Source organism: Harpia harpyja, chromosome 4 (assembly GCF_026419915.1).
Source record: "Harpia harpyja isolate bHarHar1 chromosome 4, bHarHar1 primary haplotype, whole genome shotgun sequence".
NCBI classification, from domain to species: Eukaryota; Metazoa; Chordata; class Aves; order Accipitriformes; family Accipitridae; genus Harpia; species Harpia harpyja.
This window is the reverse complement of record NC_068943.1, coordinates 19,150,317-19,171,262: the sequence shown is the minus strand read 5'-3', so window position 1 is coordinate 19,171,262 and position 20,946 is coordinate 19,150,317.

Below are 20,946 nucleotides of genomic sequence, written 5' to 3'. Positions count from 1 at the left end.
ATGTTGTAACAGAGTAATCACAAATGCTTTATCTCAAATGTTTCTCAACTTTTTCCTGTACAAAATGTATTGTATAGTCACTGAGGACTTCAGCTATGCATCATAGATGGACATCAGGTAGATGGTGGTGCTGGGTGTTGCAGACTCACAAGTAGGTTTTGATGGTGGAACCACGTTATAAAATGTTTTCATTACAGTGCAAACAGGCCTTTGAGGAAGGGCTGTTACTAGGTACTGAATATATTAAAGTGTAAGATTATTCTGTATGATTCATAGAGCTGAGTTTAGATGCTATTCCCTGCTCTCCTACTTTATTTCTGCTGCTTTTTCATAGCAATAGCTTTTTCAGTGGTCTCATAAGATGGCCTCTGAGGTGTGGTTGTCTCAGAACAGTCACATGCTTTGTGGAAAAAAATGAGTACTTTATGTTCAGAATTTCAAAATATTTAAGGGATTATGTCATTGGGCCTAGAGGAACTGGAGAAGACCCAACATGATAGGCAATCTTTTTCTGTCTTTAAACTTTTTTTTAGTTTAGTAGGCTCACAAGTCTCTGAGACAGTGTAATTTAAGCTAATGGAGAGTCTAAGAGGAGCTGCAACAACATGAATAGGGCATCAAGAAATAGCAATTAAAAATATTAGATCAGTTTGTTCTCAAGAAGTCACAGAGCCATGATGACAACTGTAATTTATGCAACCTATACAATATGCCAGATACAGGACATGTCATGGGGCAAATGCAAAGAAAGAATATGAAGAAAGGAGATGCAGTTGTGATATCAGTTCTACTTCCCAGAAGTATTATAGTATTCTAGATGTATTACATAAATTAATATCAGCTGAGAATGGTATTTGAGGGAGCTCTTAGCCTGCAAGACAGAAAAAAAAAAAAAGAAAAATCAAAAGAACGACTGATCTCCTTTGTTGTCTTCTAATCTTGATTTTGTTTTCACCTAGGTAATAAGAATAAAAGACAAATAGCCATCTTCAGTCCAGAACATCATATGGAGGATCGGAAAATTCTGAATACTGCTCCAGCTCTGAGGTCTGTTGGGCTTAAGCTGTCCATGGGGATTGTATTCAAACAGGGCCTATGCAATTAAACTTTTCACAGCTTTGGTTTCTTGATCCAAAAAAATTAGATGCCACTTGTGAGAGGAGGTGTAGGCGTTCATCTCTTCTTGGATCTTATTTCAGGCTTCTTAAGGTAACCATCTGAAATAATTTGAATGAATCATTTTTTGCAACTATCTCTCTCCATTGTTTATAGAGGGAGCCTAGGTAACCAACTTAGACTACATGACTGCATTTAGACAGTTGAAGAGATATGCCATGATAGATGCCTAATTTTTAGATGGCCAAAGATATATGAGAGGAATATCTACCTAAATGTTTACCTAATCAGCAAGCTGGTGAGGAGAGGAATCTCTTTTGCTGAAAAATAAAGACATGTTGCTTTCAAATGCAGAAGCTTATTGACACAAGAGTCTAAGCAGAGGAAGATACTGTAAACAGTAACTATGGAGACATGCATCTGAAACAATACACTGTAATGTCTAGCGATTCTACAAATACATTTGATTGTTGGACAGCAAAAATACAAATGGAATGGGGGAGAGAAAAAATCATACAAATGTCTTCCATAAACAGCAACTGTATGTAAGCGTGAAAGTTGGCAGGTCTGATGCCATTATCACACAGATTATTTTTAAAGCCAAAGAACACTTTGAAATTAGGTATTGTCTTGTTAAGTCTCCTAAGGCATTCCTTCCTTTTTCAGAGGTCATTTAATTTACAAACCCAAGATATTATATACAATATAATATTTTCTCTTTTTCAAAATACCGTCTCAGATCCACATCCTTTTTGCCCAAGGACAGGGTGCCAACAGCTAGGCTATCTGGTCTTACTGACTCTCTCATGCTAGCTCAGTGCACTATTTTAGACACTAAGACACTTTAACAGGAGTGATAAAGGGACACTGTTCTGGAAGACGAGGCTTTAATCCCTTTTACAGGAGCCAGCTCAGGTTGTCACATCTGTGCTGAACTTGAGTTAAGGGGGGTAATAAAGCAGTGTCTACTGCTAAATAAATTTCAGCCTGGGAATGACCTAAGGACCAGGTTGAAGTCACCAGCTGCACTCACGTTGCTGAAGGCTGACCCCCCCTAGACCACACTTTCTGGAAAAAGCCAAGATGAAACTCTCTGAAACAAATCCAGGGAATAAACTAGCAATTAAACAGTGTGGATGAATGGGGACCAGTGCTTCAGCACTCTCTCCAGCCTTCTTTCAATTTAGCAGGGTAGACATACCAAATAGCCTCTCATCAACGCTAGTGAACTTTAAGCAGTGCATCACTTTCCTTTCTACCTCTAATTTTGGGAACACAGTGCTGAAACGTCCATTCTGGCCAGCGCAGGACCAGTTTAAATTACCAGATTTTGTTTCATCTCTCTGCCAAATGAAAGCTACTTTACTCTTTCTGGATCTAAGCTGGCTTTTGTGGCAGCATAACCGTATTTGAATTTGTGCCTGAGCTAATAAATCCAGCCAGATCCACGCTGTCTCTGAGCAGAGTCAGCCAGAGTTGTGGCAGTTCACGGTGTGCCTAGTCCATAAAACAGGTACCTGAAAACCGAATGTGACTGTATGAAGAAATGTTTGTGCCTTCTGGCCTTACATCTCATTATTACTTCACAGGCTGCATTTTTTGCTTGCAAAGGGACAAAACAAAAGAGCCCCACCCTGAAATGAGAACACTTGGTTTCTGAGAATAAACATAATTACTGCCGTGTATTTTAGACAACAATAAATTATAAATAGAACATTAGTATCTCACAGGAGAATTCTGTCTTTTACAGTAGCGACTATGATTATATACTACTCCAAGTATTTAGAAACACAATTCGTGGGGTGTGGAAGAAAAAATGTTTCTATACTTAATAGAGTTGGCCTCACAGTACATTAAGGAGCTCTATGATTTCACTCCTGAGTTTTTGATAATCTCCAGATAAACTTATTTTATACAGTGGCAGAGTGTATTGCCATGAGGGATCTCTAAAAACTTTACAATACAGTTATTATATAAATAGTAGCTATGAGAAATCAGTCAGGTTTCTGGAGTGACACATGAGATTCAGCAGGCTCATGGTCCACAGAATTTAAATTAAGGCAATTCAAAATATGGCCTTTGTGCTCGTTCCACAAAAGGATGACAGGGATTTTTATTTCTCTTGGGACTTTCCCCAGCTTTGCCTTGTGTCCAGTCAAAAATAACTTCTTCAGGTAAAATCTACCTTCATCAGACCTAATTTGAGAGCTGAGCGTTGGCATACTGGAGAACAAGCAAGAAAAGGAGCAAGGGCAGCTGAAGGGCAGTTTAAGTTTGGAACTGGCAGCAACAAGCTGATAGGGATGAAAAAGAAAAGTGCCTGAACTTGCCTCCAAAGCTCAGCATAAACAGTTTCCACCTTGACAGTGTTCATGTAAACCTTCTTCTACTGGCTGTCTCTGGCTATAACGCTAAGAGGCAAGTAGGTGTCAGCGTGTTCTGCACAGAGAGGAGGGGCACCCCTCAACAAAAGGGCTGTAATCCTGCCTCAGTGTATTTCTGTTGTGTGGTACTTCTTTCTGAAAGTCACTTCAGACCTGCTTTTTTGGCTACGGCTTTAAAAATGTCAGCAGGTCCCTGAAATTCCTTCTTTTCCACTGACTGTCTTCTCTGACTTCAGGGAAAAAGATAGAGCTGTCCTGGAGACCAAAAAATACAGATTCCTTAAAAGGAAAGTAAATGCAATTACACGAATCCTGTCACATGGTGTGAGAAGGAAAAGAAGGGACAAATTAGAGATAGTACTAAAGAAGAAAACTACAAATAAAGAGAAGTAGAATTTTGTTAGTTATTTAGCAAAGCACTGGTTTTGCTCTCTTTCAGTCTCCCTTTCTGTGAAATAAGAATAGTAAATTAAATTAACGTGGTTAAAGAAATGAAAACAGAGCGCTAAGAATTTTGCAGGGTAATATTCAAGCTGTAGACCCCTGTACTGCAAAAAGGAAAATGGAAACTTCTTTTCACAAGGAGATTTTTCTGCCTTGACAGACTTCTGCAAAGAAAAAACCTTACACACATATTCAAAAAAGGTTATCATTGCAAACTTAAGGCATCACTTATGATTAATAAATACCAAAACGTATAACGTGTCCAGTTCTGTCACAGAGTGCAGTGTGTCTCTCACAATAGAAAATACAATTTCATAAAAAGGGAAATTCTAATGACAATCTGAAAATCTTACAGTTTTATAGTGCTACTTTCCCCAAAAGTTTAAACCATCTTGTTTTCTCAAACCTAAACTTGAACAAAACCCCCTTAATCGGAAGTTAGGACTTGTGAAAAACAAACATGTAAGATTGTTAAGCCACACGCAGAAAGCTACTAATGAGGGTGTTAAAGTTCCCAGCAAATTAGCCTTAAGATATTTTATTATATATGAAAGCATTCTGCTAACTTCTAATGATATCTTGGAAGAATGTTTTTTAAATCCCTGAAAACTAAACAGCAGCTGAAAAACTGGAAAGCCTAAAAACCATTACAGATCATCATAAAGCAGACTTGGATAAAATAGGTTAGCTCGTAAATCAGAGCTATAGAATCAACTGCAGGATAACTAAAACAGCGGAAGCAGTACTGTTTGCAAAGGAACTCTAACTCCAAACAATGCATCTCACCAATAGAAGACAAACACATTAAAAGAAAGGAAATTAGTGAAGTCATTACACAAACCCAGCTGGGAACCCAGCTGTTTAAAGATGAAGCAAGCTCTCTAATTCTTGATCTTTGGGAGTGTCTAATTAGAAAACAAACTAAAAAGTTGTTCTCCAAGATGGTATTAAAATTAAAAGAAAAACTAAAGCTTCATCTCAGAATCAGATTCCTCTGCTGTGACAGAGCAGGTTTTTGGAAGGCTGAATAACCAAGCAAAAAAGAAATGTTACTGCTGCAGTGTTATGGCATGAGTTGTGCTTAAACAAGGGATGCAATGTACACAAGCATAATACTATGAAGTATATACGAACAGCTTTTGTTTTGCAACTTACCTGTTATGCTTTTACCCCACTGTTTAAAACATTAAATAGATACATTGCAAGCCTACAGTGTTAATCACCTTCCGTGAATGAACCAATCAGGCAAATACTGCACTGTTAAGAACATAATGGCAGATTGGACTTAGGACCACAGACCATGAACTTTCTGCCCAGGGCCACCTTACCTGCAGGAGACGCAGCGAAATATGTTTGTTTAGAACCGCAATCCTAACTTTGCAATTCTTTATTTTCGTGGCACTACTGCTTTGATATTGAAAACTTTAATGCACAAAGGAATAAGAAGGGTATTGCAAGCATAGGGATCAGATTGACAGAGACAGACATGAGAGGATAAAGGAAACTAGATTTGAAATAGTACAGGTAAGAATACGCTGACTGGGGGATAAGCGAACATTACTTCTGACCATATGCATCTAGCAGTTTTAAGGCTTTTGAGAAGGTAAATATGAAGGTAAAAAGCTTTTCTGAGACAGAGGACCTATGTAATCACGCTTCTGAGATACTTGTCATTAGACTCAGTGGAAAAGCCAAAGGAATTGGAGACCCTTTTCCCAGCTGACCTCAAAACATGCTTCAAATGGATATTGTCCCCACAGTGCTCTGAAATTGAATTTGTTTGAACTTTTTTTTTTTCCAAATGTTTCGTCACACTGTATGTTCCTTACATCTTCAAAATCTCTTCACTGTTGTTATTACTCTTTATTATATCTCATCTACTACAAAGGCATAATTTATGTCAGTGTAATGGTCATGTTTAAACTGTAGTTGTAAACCAATTTCCCAATATAATTCAGTTCTAGAGTGCTATCCATTGAAATGCTAATACAATCACCAAGAATCCAGTAGTGGACAAGGTGAGGTTTAAAGTTTCAGATGATTTAGTGCAAGGGAAGGATCTTGAGGCATCAAGAATGGTATTAAAAAAAAAAGTCACATGAAGCATGACTGTGCAGTGAAATTGTTTTAATGTACACTGACTTTTTAAGAATGCTATGTGTAAGCTGAATATTAAGCCAATGCTTGAAGATATTGGAGTTAATCTTTCAAAGAGTACCTCTTTTTACATTATATGAATAAAACTTTAATTTGGTATAATATTGGAAGCACGTGGGCTCACTTTTACAAAATCGTATTATCCATCACTAACCAGTTAGTCTGCAGGTTAAATTAATTGAAGGTATTTTATTAAAAATACCTCACCAGTATGTAATGTTTTCATCCGTCCATTGGTTCAGCCATTCATTAAATTAAAATCTATCTTCCTTCTGAACTTTCAGCCTACCCTCTCTCCTGGATTAAATCCACATCGCAAAGCTTTAAGTATGAGAAAGTCTTCCAGGATCCAAAGACTTGGCAGCCTTCTACTTTCCTTTTCCACCATATTTGTAACATTTAAGCTGTTTAGCTTGCTCTTTCAGTCCCCTCCCTCTGATGCCTAATGTTCTCCCATGTCAGGAAGAGAGATACACAAGTAACCTTCCTAGCGGTTAGACAGATGCCTGTGGCTATGTAGTGGCCATTTGCCAAATTGCAGGGCCATGCTGAAGCAGATAATTATGAGCAAGGAAGAACTTTGGAACAACACAGGCAAAACCTCTCCTGAGATGTCCCATCACGGTACAGCCTGCCTGAAGGTCCTCCAGAAACAGTTCAGCCAAGGAAGGCCTCACTCTGAGCCTTACTTCTACAAATCTCTCCTGAACAATTCTGCAAAATGCACGTTTAAAAATATTTAGAGATTACAATGTGGAGAATAACTACTTGGGAATTTTAAAAAGTGCTGGTCATTAACTAACATTAATTAACATCACTTACAGTAACCAGTGAACTTAGTGGGCAGCTGACAGGAGACCTATCTTGACATTGTTCTAGCAAAAGAGTATGTTTCTGTTTTTTTAATCCATCCACTGACCTCTTCTTTGAAAGAATTCAATGCTCAATCCAAAAAAAAATTGGAATTTAAAATCACATACAAATATTTGGTACCTACACAGCAAACCACTGCTCAGGATGGAGTATTTGATATTTTGTTTGGATGAGGATCAGCTCTTCTTGTAAGCTTTCAAAGAACTTTTTAAGAAAACTGACTCTTCCAGGAGGGAAACAAAAGAGGTCATCTCGAAATATTTTGTAAACTTAGATGGGTTGGTAAAAAATTAAATTTCTTAATAATGATGTAGTTCAAGTGACACAAGTGCACTAGAAATTTGTGTGAAGTGCAGTAGGTTTCTGAACAATTCTGCACAAGCAAGTAATCTTGCTTGCAACCTAACATGGCTCCTAAATGATACCTCCAACTTGTTATTCCATTTTTTCTGCCACCTATAATTTTTTTCATTTTTAAATATCTTGCTCTTTCTGTTTTCTTTCCTTCTACCTGTTTTAATTTGCCTCGTATTTATTTGTCATGTCTTATTAAGAATGAAATCTCTCCAGGGCAGGGAACTTGTCTTATTTATTTTCATAGAATTCTGCCTAAATATATGCTATTATGTAAATGATTTTAATTTTAAAATAATAATACTTTCCTATCAAGACTGATTTTGAGGTTTGTACTCAATTTTTATTTATTATGCTCCTTATGTTGTTGCCAAGTTGGGTATTTTTTCATGCATATTCAAATAGTTACCTTTCCTTATTGAGTGCCTAAATTAATTTAGTTTACTTAAGCAGCTGGTTTTCCTGTGAGAAGTCCTAATTTCAGGGGGCAAAATCATAGGCCCAGTGATGGTAATTAGAATTTTACCTTTTACTTTACCAGGGACAAGATTTCACCCATAACCTCAGCAGGTAGTGGTTCCTGTGCCATCAACTGCTATTAAGCTGATTGCAAGGCAATCTCTTGATTCCAGTTGCCATCAAATGTGGAAGAATTTATAAACTACTGCCCTCCTTCTTCATTCATCTGATTATGTCAAACGTTTCATTCTACTCAGTATCGCTTTCTTCAACTTCTTTCATTTTTCTTTATGGTTTCTGCTTTTCTCTTAAGTTATGCTCATTTCTTTAACAAGAAGAAAGTTTTTGCTTGACTTTCTCCCTGTTTTTTCCCCTGTTGCTCTGAGCTATGCTTTTCTTATGCCTTCTTCACCCCCTGTTTTCTTTGGGTTTCTTTCCTCCAGCCCTCTTTTAGTGATCTTGATCTTCTCATTCCCAAACTTTTAACTTTTTGTAATCTTAGTTCTTCTGAGTCTACTCTCCTCACCCCCACTATTAATAGCATTCTATTGCTTTACATTCATTAGTGAAAAAAACCCCACCTCCCGAAGAAGCTAAATATTATTATTACCCTTACTTTCCTAACAGGAAAGCAAAACAGACAGGCAAAGTGATTAGACAAAGCAAGAGGAGGAGTCAGTGTTTAGATCTGGGATTAGCACACAGAAGACAATCTGCAACTTGTCCCGTGGCTGAGATTTTCTCATACTATTGGGATACCCCTTCTGTGGCCGTGCGATTATATTGCCTGCTGGGCTGAAGCAGACAACAGCCACATTGTCATTTTGCAGCAGCTTGGCCTGTTTCCACTGTTTGCAGCTCACAGAAGGGCCCCTATGAAATCAGGGATCAAGTATAAATTACACTGAATAGGCTGAGATTAGTTTTGGGAGTCACAGCATCCAGAAACTCAAGAGGGCCCAAGATTCACAGACATCTGAATATGTCTCTGACATACAGACCTAACACTCAGTATGCATTGGCAATCTCTGTGCAGACTATATTGTATCTCTATTTGGGGGGAAAAAAAACCAAACAAAAAACCCAAACAAAAAAAAAAATGAAGCTGTCCTCCTAAGTAATTTCTTAAGAAGTGTGATTGTTTGTAAGAATATTTTCACCCCAGTTTGTTAATTATTGAAAGAAAGAAAATCTAAGAATTAGTTTATGAACTCTGGTGCATTTTTACTGGCAGTGGGTTCACTTTATACCAGCACAAATATAGGATGCTACTTCGGGGAAAAAAAAAAGGTGAATTTCAATAAAACTGAAGAATAACCACCGAGGGCATTTGTTTCTTTTAAACATTATACACAGCTGTTGTAATGTTGGCAAAGATGTGTGCCAGAAAGCTACATATCTGATACTACAAACTGTTTGTTTCACCCTTTATTCAGTAACAGCTGGTAAAATGGTATTTAAGAACAGTTTTGATTTAATCTAATGAGAAACTCTGTTGCAATGTACTGTACTGCCTGCAGAAAATAATTGGACAAACATTGATTTTTATGTTGCTATAATAGTTTCATTTTCAATAAATAGGAATTTATATGCATAGTTATTTGCTACCATTTCTCTCTCCATATACAGACTAGAGATTTGCTTGCAAACAAAAAAAAAAACCCCAAACCAAACCAGTCTTGAAATGAAGTTTAGCTATTCGAGAACTGCCAGAACTGGAAAAAATCTCCCTTAAGGTTTCAGTTTTATATTCAACTGACATTAGACCGAGCTGGTGTCAAAGGGAACCAGACAGTGAGATCTACAGAGAGGCAGAAAGAAATTAGAGGACAACCAATACCAACAAAACAGGAACATAAACACAAGACAGAGCATGGAGGGTAGCATAAACCTGGCTTTACTGCTCCATTTCATATATATATATACCAAGTATCATTTGAATTATTAAATATATGATTTATGTATTTTAAGAATGAAATAGTTCTTAAATACACTGAGACAAGACAGCAGACAAAATATAGTATCCACAAGGGCTCTGACTCTGACTCAAAGCAGCTGTTTTCCTCCATGGATATGAATACAACTCTAATTTTTGCTTAATTTACATCAGTGTAAATCGAGGTCAGAATCAGGTCTAAAAGTATATATTTACTGACAATTGGTAATTTACTGAATTATTGGGTGAGCTGGACACCCAATCATTCACACTAATTAACTGTTACTTACCTTACCATTTTGCACCACAAGTAGCTTTATCAAAGACAAAGGCTGGGCACCCATCTGAGAATAATTCACTCAGAGGATAGTTCCTCAATGTCCAAATCACACACAACATGTTATCCCTTCTCCCTCAACAGCCCTCCTACTTTGTCCCAAGAGGCTTTTCATTCTTAAGCACCCTCGCTATCCTCAGGCACACAACAATTCCCCTCAGCTTTATGTTATAAGTCATTAATCTTGTAGATGGCAGCACAAGTTCTCACATCAATTCAGACCCTTCAAACTGAAAATACACACAGAAAAATAGAAATGTAGTATAAGAGCCACAGGGAGTCTTTCCAGGAAAAAAATATGGCCAACCCATAGGGGAGAATCAGAGAAGCTGGCCCAAAACAATGTGGTGGTGAATCAGTCTGCACCCCTTGGGCTGGCTGTCAGGGATCAGTCCCCAGATGTATCAGTGTAGACATAGCTATGGGTGCCACCATGAAGACAAAGTTTTCCTTTGAGGTCTATATGGAAGTGCAACTGCAATGAAGCAGCGATCATGAGACGACCAGGGTTTTGGATGTGATGTCTCGTCTTTAACTAAAAATTTAATCCAAATCAAACACATTTGGTCTAAAATGGTTTTAATTCTCCCCAATGTCATTATTTCTCCATCTCTTGCAATCTGTGTTCCATCTGTACAGCAGTGTATACAGAAGAACAAGTATCATAATTAGCTACCAGTGAAAGCCTAAAAATTGTACTGCTTATAGTGTTACTTCTGGTTATAGTCTTGAAATATTCATATGTTGGCTGCTTTCTGATAGATCTTTCTATATAATGTCTTTCAAAATACAAATTACTTTCAATTTTAAATCTCAGCATTAATACTAAAATCCTGTTCAGCCTAACTTTACACCTGATGAGCAACATCTGGATCTCAAAGCCTAGAGAGACAACTGATGTACATACCATTAAAATATTTCATTATACCTTGTTTGTCTCTAAATATCCCTATTTATTCTTCCTTTTACTTAAGGCTTGATCTTTCCTTTTCTCCTAATTTTAATCATGACTTTCCACTTTCTTTGAATTGGAATTTTATCTTCTCTCTTCTTTCCTGTGTTTTTGAAGAACCTTCTTTTTCTTAGTACTATTTCTTCTGTCTTCTGTGAACACTATTTTAATTATGATTTTCTGCAGTGGAAATGAGTGTGACTTCTATTTATGTACTTTCTCTTTTGAACTCAATTTTCTTCTGGTGAACTATAGCACTGTGCATTGTCCATACTTTATCTTGCCTCCACTGTACAGAGCAAACTGTCTTTCTGATGTGGGAGCACGTAATTTCATAAACAGAGGCAACTCATTTGAACTTGTTTTGGAACTAGAGAAATCACTTTGTTCCTTTTAATGCAGTCTAAAGAAACCATAAACTGAATCTGAATTCCTTTGGGCTTTTCTCTGCTCAATTTAGCCACATTTCCTATGGCTTTCTCTACCCTGCCCATTATCTGCAGCTCAGGTGCACGCACCAGTTTAACATCCTGAGTATTGGGAACCAAGAGGAGCATAAGAAACCCTACATTTCGTTCTTATATGATTCTTCCATGGGTGATTCAAATCTGCCCATATTTTAGGGTTTCCTGGAAGGTATTTTGCAGAGTCTGACTTAGTAATGCACACCATCAGCTATTTCTAAACAGTTCTACATATTTCCAAGCAGGCATTTTTTCACATATTAAGAACAACCCCTGTCATGTAGTCATCCTTTGGATGATTACAACTTCAACTTAAGTTTATTGGGACTTTTCTGTGTGACTCTAATACAGGATGAAAAGCACTCATGACATCTGGTACCTATTAATTTGGGAATTCACAATTTAATACCTTCAGCGTTATGAGTGTCTTACTTATTTGCAAATACATTTCAAAGTGTGTTTACTTGTGCTTATAATGACATTATGCTGAGAATATTTCCCCCTCAAAGGAATTTATCATATTTTGTTTGCTATTACCAACATGTTTTTTGAGCTGTTAGCCTGAAACAAATATTTAGACAAGTGAAGGAAGTAGTATTATTATTTCTCCCATTGCACATTAGTAAAATGTAAAGTACTGTGCACCTAGATTGTTATCTGTTTCTGATGAAGCTTGTGATTATATTTTCTGGGTTTAGTTTGAAAGCTAAGACATCTGTTTATCTGGTGCATACAGAATAACTCTCATGTCTCTTCATCTCTAAAATTTTCAAAGGCTTTCATTCTGTTTTAAATCCTTTGAAGAAGCAGTAATCAAAGACAAAAATTATCAGAGGTACATTTTTGTTTTCCAAACAATGAAAATAACAACGCTCATCCTACTCCGATTTCAGGCACTTGCAATGAAACTTCAAACCTGGAGATTTGCCACACAAATCAAAAGTAATATGGGTAGCAGCAAACTCCAAAGTGCTGGCTGGATTACAGTTAATATGGGTACACCCCCCCAGACTTCAATTCATCATATAAATTTAAACCAGGCATTTAAATAATAAAGACCAATAAGGCAATGCAAAGACTTCAAAAAACATATCCCATCACAGCATGACAATGCATCAAAGTTTTTTTTTCTTCTCCTTCTTTTTTATTCAGATAAAGAAATCAGGGAGAATAACGGTGAAATGCCTTTGTAGCACAAAAGCACTCTGAAAACAGAACATTCAACAAACAATATTTTGCCATTCAAAACTGATTTTCAATTTCAAAACTTAGGGTGAAGTAATATTTTGCAAGAAGGAATCAATATATTCTTGAAAAGAAATTGGCATTGCCATTGAATTGTTTTAAGTAAGGGTTTTTTTCTGCCAAATCTATTCAAACTACAATTTTATTTAGCACTTGAGGGAAAAATTAATAGAGGTTATTCTTGAAGAACTGAAAAGTTTGTTATGCATTTTTCATTCATTTATTACTTCTACATACAACTCTAGTATGACCATGCTATTTGGAATAGTCTCTGGGCAGAACAGTGAGAAAATTTAGTCAAGCTAAAAAATAGTAGGAATATGTGAAAAGTTTTTTCAAAAATTATAATTAATTTGTGGTATATTTGGATATCATGGGTAAAATCCTACACAAACTTGAAGTTCAAACATGATCATTAAAGATGTGTCTATCTTCTTTTGTTTTATTAAAGATTGCCATGATGAGGATCATAGTTAAGAAAAAATTCTGTAGTCAGTGACAGGATTCCTGCCACCCAGCTTTAGATCTCTGCACTGTAGTCACCTCCTTAGCTAATCAACTTTTACAGTCAATGCAGAGAAACACATGTTTCTAGTCTACTATTCACCTGACCTGTTATAGACTTCTGTTTTAAGATGAAGTGAATTACAGCTTAGAAGCTTCTGTACAGGGAGCTTGGATGACTAGCTCACTGGTAGCTCACGTCTATGTTATAGGTATCTACATTTGGTCAAAAGGATTTCCTTTTATGTATTTCATTCTGCTTTCAGTTTGTCATTAAGTCCTTAGCGGTTTCATATATGAACCGTAGGTTGAGCAAATGGAAGGAAGGAAGGAAGGCAGGCAGGCAAGGAGGAAAGAAAGGAAGGAAGGAAGAAAGAAAGAATAAATAAAAAAACCTTCAAGACTATTGAACTGGGCATAGCCTTCACCCTAAAGACACATTCCTCATCGGACTCATCACTATTCCTGCAGCTGCCCAGTCACAGGATTTGGCTGAGGACATATTGGAAGAAAAGAAAGGAAGTAATATAGTATTACTTTGGTCCTCAGAGTTCTCTCTGGAGTGCACAGGAGACATCACACAGAGTCACAGTCCTACGAGTTCAACGATCTTCATGGACTCTGCACCTGTAGCCACAATGACATGTTATGGGACTCTCATGGGTTACTGTGCCAAGGCCGTGCAACCCTGTCAAACCTTTCACCACTTTGGGTACCAGCTGTACAAATAGAGTGCAAATTCTATCTTCGCAGCTATATTGACCAAGAGGAGCGAACTGAAGGTAATGCATGCTGTGCTGGAAGACAGAGAGGAACTTTCAAAATTACCAAGATTTTTGACCTGAGAGGTCTGCTTGATTCGTTACTCATATATAGTGCATACATACCTAGCACGGAGAAGGAAAAAACAGTCATCTACCACTCATAAGTATCTACGAAAGTGTACTCCATCATTTTTTGAGAACATTGTTTTGATTTGAAATCTTTCTCTCATCTTTAGATTTTCTTATTAAACAAGCATAGTTTGATTAGAACAATAACGATCAAAATACGCTTGGGCAGAAGCAATTTTCAGTTCATTTAATAACTATGAAGCCTGAGCCCTTTGCCCCCAAAAGAATAAAAAATAAAAAAAAGAGAGAGAAAGCCATGGGATTTTTCTAGCCTTAATAATTTAAAAAAAGCTGCTTGTTCTCCCTTGTTTTAAAATGCTCAGTGCTATCACAATACATCTTTGATATTGCCATGCAGTTTACATCAGTTTGATTAGTCTTATAAGAACTGCAACAAGTGCTGAAAGTGGCAGCTTGCCTCCATATTATCCTAGGACTGCATCTTCGCTACCCATAAAGTGCAGTGCTGGCTTTTGGTCCTGTTGAGTCAGGGCTGCATTGGAAGCCCCATGGGTCACTAAGTCTGTGGTTTACCAACGCCTTTGAGATGATCTAAGCCAAGGCTACTACTGCAAAAGGAACTGATCCGACTAAAAAGTTTTAATATTTGGGAGGCTGGGTGTTGGATCAGTTCCCAGACTTAGCTTCCAAGGTAGCCATATGATCTCACGTGCTGGCACAAGGGAAAGGGTGGGAACAGACAGCTGGGGTGGGGAGGATGGAAGGATCATCTCCTTTAGCAGCATTTCATACTTAAGTTAGATTAAAGTGTTCATGAAAGCACAGCCTAATTTAATTCATATTTCCAAGGTCCTCTGTTTCCAAGATAGATGAGCGACTGTCACACTCTCTGACTCTCACTTCTACCTCCCTCCCCTCCATCTGGGAACAACCTCAAGATGCTATCATCACAGCAGCAAAAGAGCCCTCAAAAGCATATTTGCCTGTCAGCTGGGTAGTTGACTTCAATTAGAAGTGTGAGGAGTTTTGTCCTCTAAGTCACAGGTAGATTTTTATAGCCAGATTGGATTGGCTAACAAATCTATTTGTATCCTGTGCTTTTACCTGCATGATTTGCTTTTTGGGAAAAGGAAATAAGAGTAGGGTCAGTTATGTATATCTTATGACCTTGCTGTAAATGAAAAATATAGAATTAAAGTAAAAACCAAAGCAATTATTACGAGGAAACTTGAGATCTTCAGGTTACAGTTACAAAAAACGAGAAACAGAAAAGGTGAGGGAAATCAAAAGTTAAGAAGGAAAGAAAATGAAGAAAACCAAATAAAGATTATTTTTAATATACTAGCATAGTGAAAATGGTGTAATGAAACATCTGAAATATATGGATAGCCCTTCTGCCTGAAATGGACGGATACTCTTTTAAAACCCATGAATAATTGTGTCTTAATAAAATTCATTTCAGTGTTAACCTTGAAGATATTGAGAGAAACTTTTGTATGTATTTGAATATTGAAAACATATCTGCTATAAACCAATATGCTAGTAAGTATTCTAGAGAGAGAAAAAAAACCAGCTGATGCCAGTGTTGAATATAAGTCTAAAATAGTAGCTGGTTTAATGATTTTTTTTTTTTCCTCAGAAAATAGTCATTTTGCATTTTTGGTTTCAGCAGGTCTTGCTCCCTCCTCTACCCTCGTCATTTGCTCCCCCCTCCACCTGAAATAATATCCCACTGCTCAGTTACAATGTACATGTACAAATCATTGACCCAAATGCCAAGTCAGGTGTATTTGGCCACTCTTTAAGGAATAGAATGCCTGGGACTGTGAGCTCAGAAAAGACAGCTATTTTTTAAGTAAAAAAAAATAGTGGTTGTGTTTAGAAGACAGAGTTAACAAGTGATATCTAAAATATGTTTTGGACCCTACACTTGGAAGTACTTTTAAGTGTAATCTATCCTGTCTCTTATCCCCTTTGCCATTTCTAGATGAGCCCTCTCAGAAGAAGGGAAAGTCTGATTTGTTTAACTGGCCCCCAGTGTCGATCATTCAGTGTTAATAAAATGCCCCATTGCAGATAACGGCTGTCAGCAGCAAGCTTTCCTGAAATGCTACTGAACAACACTGAACTGCATGTGAAGATGAGAAAAAGGCATTTTCAGCAATGGACTTGCACATATATGGGGTTGAATTCTATTCTGAAACAGGCACATGAAAATGGAAGAAGGAATTCAAGTGCTTAATGTGTCTGGTGTCATTTTAAATGCCTTAGACTATGTCTACATCAGGAGGTAGTGACAAGCAAGAGGAGCACTCTCACAGCAGTCAAGACCTGGTGTCCACACCACATGCATCTCATATTTTTTCACTTTGGGTTGTCTCTTGTCTGGTCCCAGAGGATGAATGTTCACTAGGTGTGCTCATGGGGAGAGCGTCTTCCAGTTTAGTTTCATCCCCGAAAAGCCTGGTTCACATGCTCTGGAACTGCTTTGTGATGGGAACCACAGCATAGAAAAGGGGACTAGGAGGAGATATGTTTCAGAAATGTGCTCCTGATCCAAACACCCCCAGGGTATCTGAGGCATTTATGCAGGTAGATAGGTCAGAGACTATGGAAGACCTGTGCCTTTCTGGAGGAATATTTAGAGGGTAGGCAAGACATTCTAGTATGTCTACAATAGCAGTAAACACCTCTGCCACTCCCTAAAGGCAAAGGGAATTGGATGAATATATCCGATGGCAAAATTAGAGTAAATCTGAGCCCTGTGTCTATGCTGCCCAAAACAAACAATCCCCTTAATGTTCCTGTGAAAGCAGAACTCCGTGACAGTAAATGAGGTATGTACATGTATTTACACAGAATCTTTTTCTTTTATCTTCTCTGTTTGTATAGGCCTATGAACCTCTGAGAATTATCTGTATCTATCTGCCTGAGTCCTCCCATTTGGTTTTGTATCTCTTCAGTTCTATCTTTTCTTTATTTCCAGAAGTCCACATGGCAGCTTTCCAATTGTATTTATCCACTCCAACTAATTGAGTCACATAAATGCAAGTAATTTGAAGCATTATTGTGAGAGATTTCTGTTTGCCTCTTTAATTAAGCAGTTGTTCACAGGTGCATACAGTTACAACAAAATTAATTGATAGCTTTATATTGCAGTTCTTGAGTCTGCTGCTATTTGGTGTTTGCGAACAGTGCCATTAGATACAGTACGTCTTATCTTGTTCATAGGGAACATTTCTCATTTTCCTTCAGAAAAGGTTAGGACAGATTGACCTATATATTGGAAAATCTATCCAAGCAGTAAAGGTAATTTTCCTAAGAAGGAAACAGAGCAGATGTTTATTTATGGAATAGTTTATTACCAATGGGAAGAGCTGCAAGCCTGCTTTATTTTTCTGCATCCATAGCAAGTATCTTGAATGTCAAAAATCATTGCTAGGGGAAGCTAATAGCTTCTTGTGGAAATTGTGGGCTTTTAATTTATTGTTGTCAGGGACTTCCTTACCTTAACCATACAGGATTGCTATAGGATTATTAATAAAATGTCTTTTAAATTATCCATTTTTTTTGTTAAACTGAAACATTAAAAACAGTATACACAAATGGATTTTAGCAACAACCTGGAAAACTTTAGGAGTGTAAGCATGTAAGTCTGATTTCACCCTATATGATTCTGCATACCTAACTTCAGGCTACCGGTAGTCTAAATGGAAAAAGATAGGCATAATCCAGAGGGCAGTTCACCGATCTAAAGTTGGAATTTCTACTTGGAAGTGACTACTACCTTCTTTTTATCTATGTGTTAGGTATCAACTTATGTGGAATGAATTTAGGCTACAGGAATGTTTTTATAACATATAGCATTCCTGAAATATCTTTATTTTCTATTTTCTATCAAGGTCTGAATTTAAGACCAAAATACATGTTCAAGTTGCTAGAGAAATACCATTGTTTAGTGTAAATAAGTAAGCAGATCAGAGACTGGCTCTCTGATTGTTTAAAATCTTCTTGGAAGGATTCTTATTCCTTGCAACAAAAGTAAGAGAAAGTAATAAATAAATAGATAATAATTTACCATTAACTGAGATGGGAACAATAAAAGGTGTACGTTTTCTTCTACATTTAGACAGCCCCAAACTTCTGCCAAATGCTTTTCCTGTAGACTATACCAGTGACAGCAATAATAAAAGCACTGTCCTAAAATTATTTAGTATATTAATCATTTCCTACAGAGCAAACTCTGCTTAGTAGAGTCAAATGCAAACTTATGCCATCTAGAAATAGAGTAGAAGGGTCACGCTTAAACGAAAACAAGCTGTGTCTTGTGACTGAAAAAAGATTTAGGGATTAAAGAGTGCAATCTCTGTATGAAATTTAACAGGAGCAAGTGCCGGATTCTGCACCTGGGATGGTTATACATCCTGGTTATACATACAGATTGAGGGAGTGGCTGGAGACCAGGCCCACGGAAAGAGATCTGGGGGTCTGGGTTGATGGCCAGTTGAGTCAGCAGCGTGCCCTGGCAGCAAAAAGGGCCAACCGTGCCCTGGGGTGCATCAAGCAGAGCATCGCTAGCCGGTCGAGGTAGGTGATTGTCCCACCCTGCACTGCACTGCTGCGGCCCCCCCTCGAGCACTGTGTGCAGTTTGGGGCGCCTCAGTACAAGAAGGACATCGAACTATTAGAGTGTGTCCAGAGGAGGGCGACCAAGGTGGCGAAAGGCCTCGAGGGCAAAGCTTACGAGGAGCAGCTGAGGTCACTTGGCTTGTTCAGCTTGGAGGAGAGAAGGCTGAGGGGTGAGCTCATCCCAGTCTACAGCTTCCTCACGGGGGGCAGCGGAGGGGGAGGTCCTGATCTCCTCTCTCTGGTGACCAGTGATAGGACACATGGGAATGGAATGAAGCTTCATCAGGGGAAACCCAGACTGGGCATTAGGAAAAGGTTCTTCACTGAGAGGGTGGTTCGTCACTGGCACAGGCTCCCCAGGGAAGTGGTCACAGCACCAAGCCTGTCAGAGTTCAAGGAGCATCTGGACAAAGCTCTTAGTCACATGGTTTAGTGTTAGGTAGTCCTGTGAGGAGCAGGGAGTTGGACTCGATGATCCTTATAAGTCCCTTCCAACTGGAGGTATTCTATGATTCTATGAATTGTTGCCTTCCAGTGTGATGGTTTATGTGAGAGCTAATCCAGAGAGTTCTCATATAATTTTCATGACCTTGTTGGAACAGCTGATGTATTGTTGTGCCTGGTCCAGAAGACAGTAACTGGCAGCCCAAATGAACTTATTTTACTCCATATTGCAACAAAACAGGATCACGTGCACAGTGAGCAGCCATGTTTCAGGAATAGGAGGCAGTAACTTCCAGCTGAGGGACAGAGGATGTCGTGAGCTTCATATGAGCATGCAATCCCCAAACATTTCAGCAAGAGAGTGCTCAGAAGGAATTGTCAATCTTTTAGCTTCATTAGAAAAAAATATAATAGAGGGACACTGTGTCCAGTTTTGCTGTCACATTTTACAGTTGGACTAGCAATCTGAGAAAAGATCTGAAGGGAGCTACAAAAGAGGTAAGTTGAACACTGGTAAACTTAAAAAGCTCAAGTTTTTTTTTTCCCTAGAAGAGTAATACTCAACATGACCATAATGCGCATGTACCTCATTTGGAGAGAAGACTTTTGCAAATAGAGAGGATTCTTAATACAGCAGGAAAGAAAAGAGAGACAGGAGAAAGATCCAATAGGAGAAACCTGAATGTAGACAAATTCAGTTTTAAAACAAAATGTACTTTTCTAAGTGCCCTGGGAGAACTTCAGAAGTATCTTTCATACTTCCACTATCACTTTAGTATTAGTTTTGGGTTACCTTACTAAAATCTGTTCTGCAGCTCACCCAGAAGTTATGAAATTACTCCCCGAGTTGTTGACTGAAAATCTGTGATTGTAGTGTTCTGAATACTAGACAGTTACAACAGTTGAGGTGTGAGTGTATTACGAGTGAACATGTAGGTAGCTGACTGAATAGCATGTAAACTGGGAGATGGTATGATTTTTCTTCCCCTCACAAACCCAAATACAGTTCAAATATAACTGTAAAACTGTCCATATCACTATTCACTCTTCTTCAGATGAACCTGAACACTGGTGCTCACTGTTTATTTGGGACATCCTTTAGAGGTTATCCAGCTTTCTCTTTTAAAGTCACTGTGAGTGTCTACCCAGCCCCTGGCACCTAAGCAAAACTGCATTATGTACACAAAATTCTGTTCAATGCGGTCTAAACTGTTAGGTAGCAGAATCCCATGCAGAAGTTAGTGCTGTTGGTGTTCTCTCTCTTGAATGTTTACATAGCGTCCATCGCTGCAGTATGTATGGAATTCTGGCAGAGCTGGGAGATAAAACTGAGGAGGTAGTCTTTATTCAAGAGAAAATCTGCTTGAATTTGTTACTGTAACTGTCTACTGGAATAGAACATTATGAATGTTTTCTCATCTGTTATTACCCTTAGATTTGCTCTTTCAGTGGGCAAAGATAATTTCTTGGGTGCAAATACAGCAGCACATTCCATAGTTTTCTTCAGACTTTTTAGAAAGTTTACTTAAATCTATTACAAATCATAAAAATTTACAAATCACCATGTGGCAAATTGTCATTCCAAGCTGATTTATAGAGCTGCTTTTGTTGATGAGGAGTAAGCTGCAGTTCTGAAATGAAGCATTGTAAAAACTCATGGTAGAGTTCTGTATTTGTTCTATCTCTGTGAATTTGCATCAGTTTTACTCAGACTAGGCATAAAAATATTTTTCTTTTTAACTGCCAGCAGTAAAAACCTTGTACTGGGATCTGAAAGTCACTGCCAACAGTAAA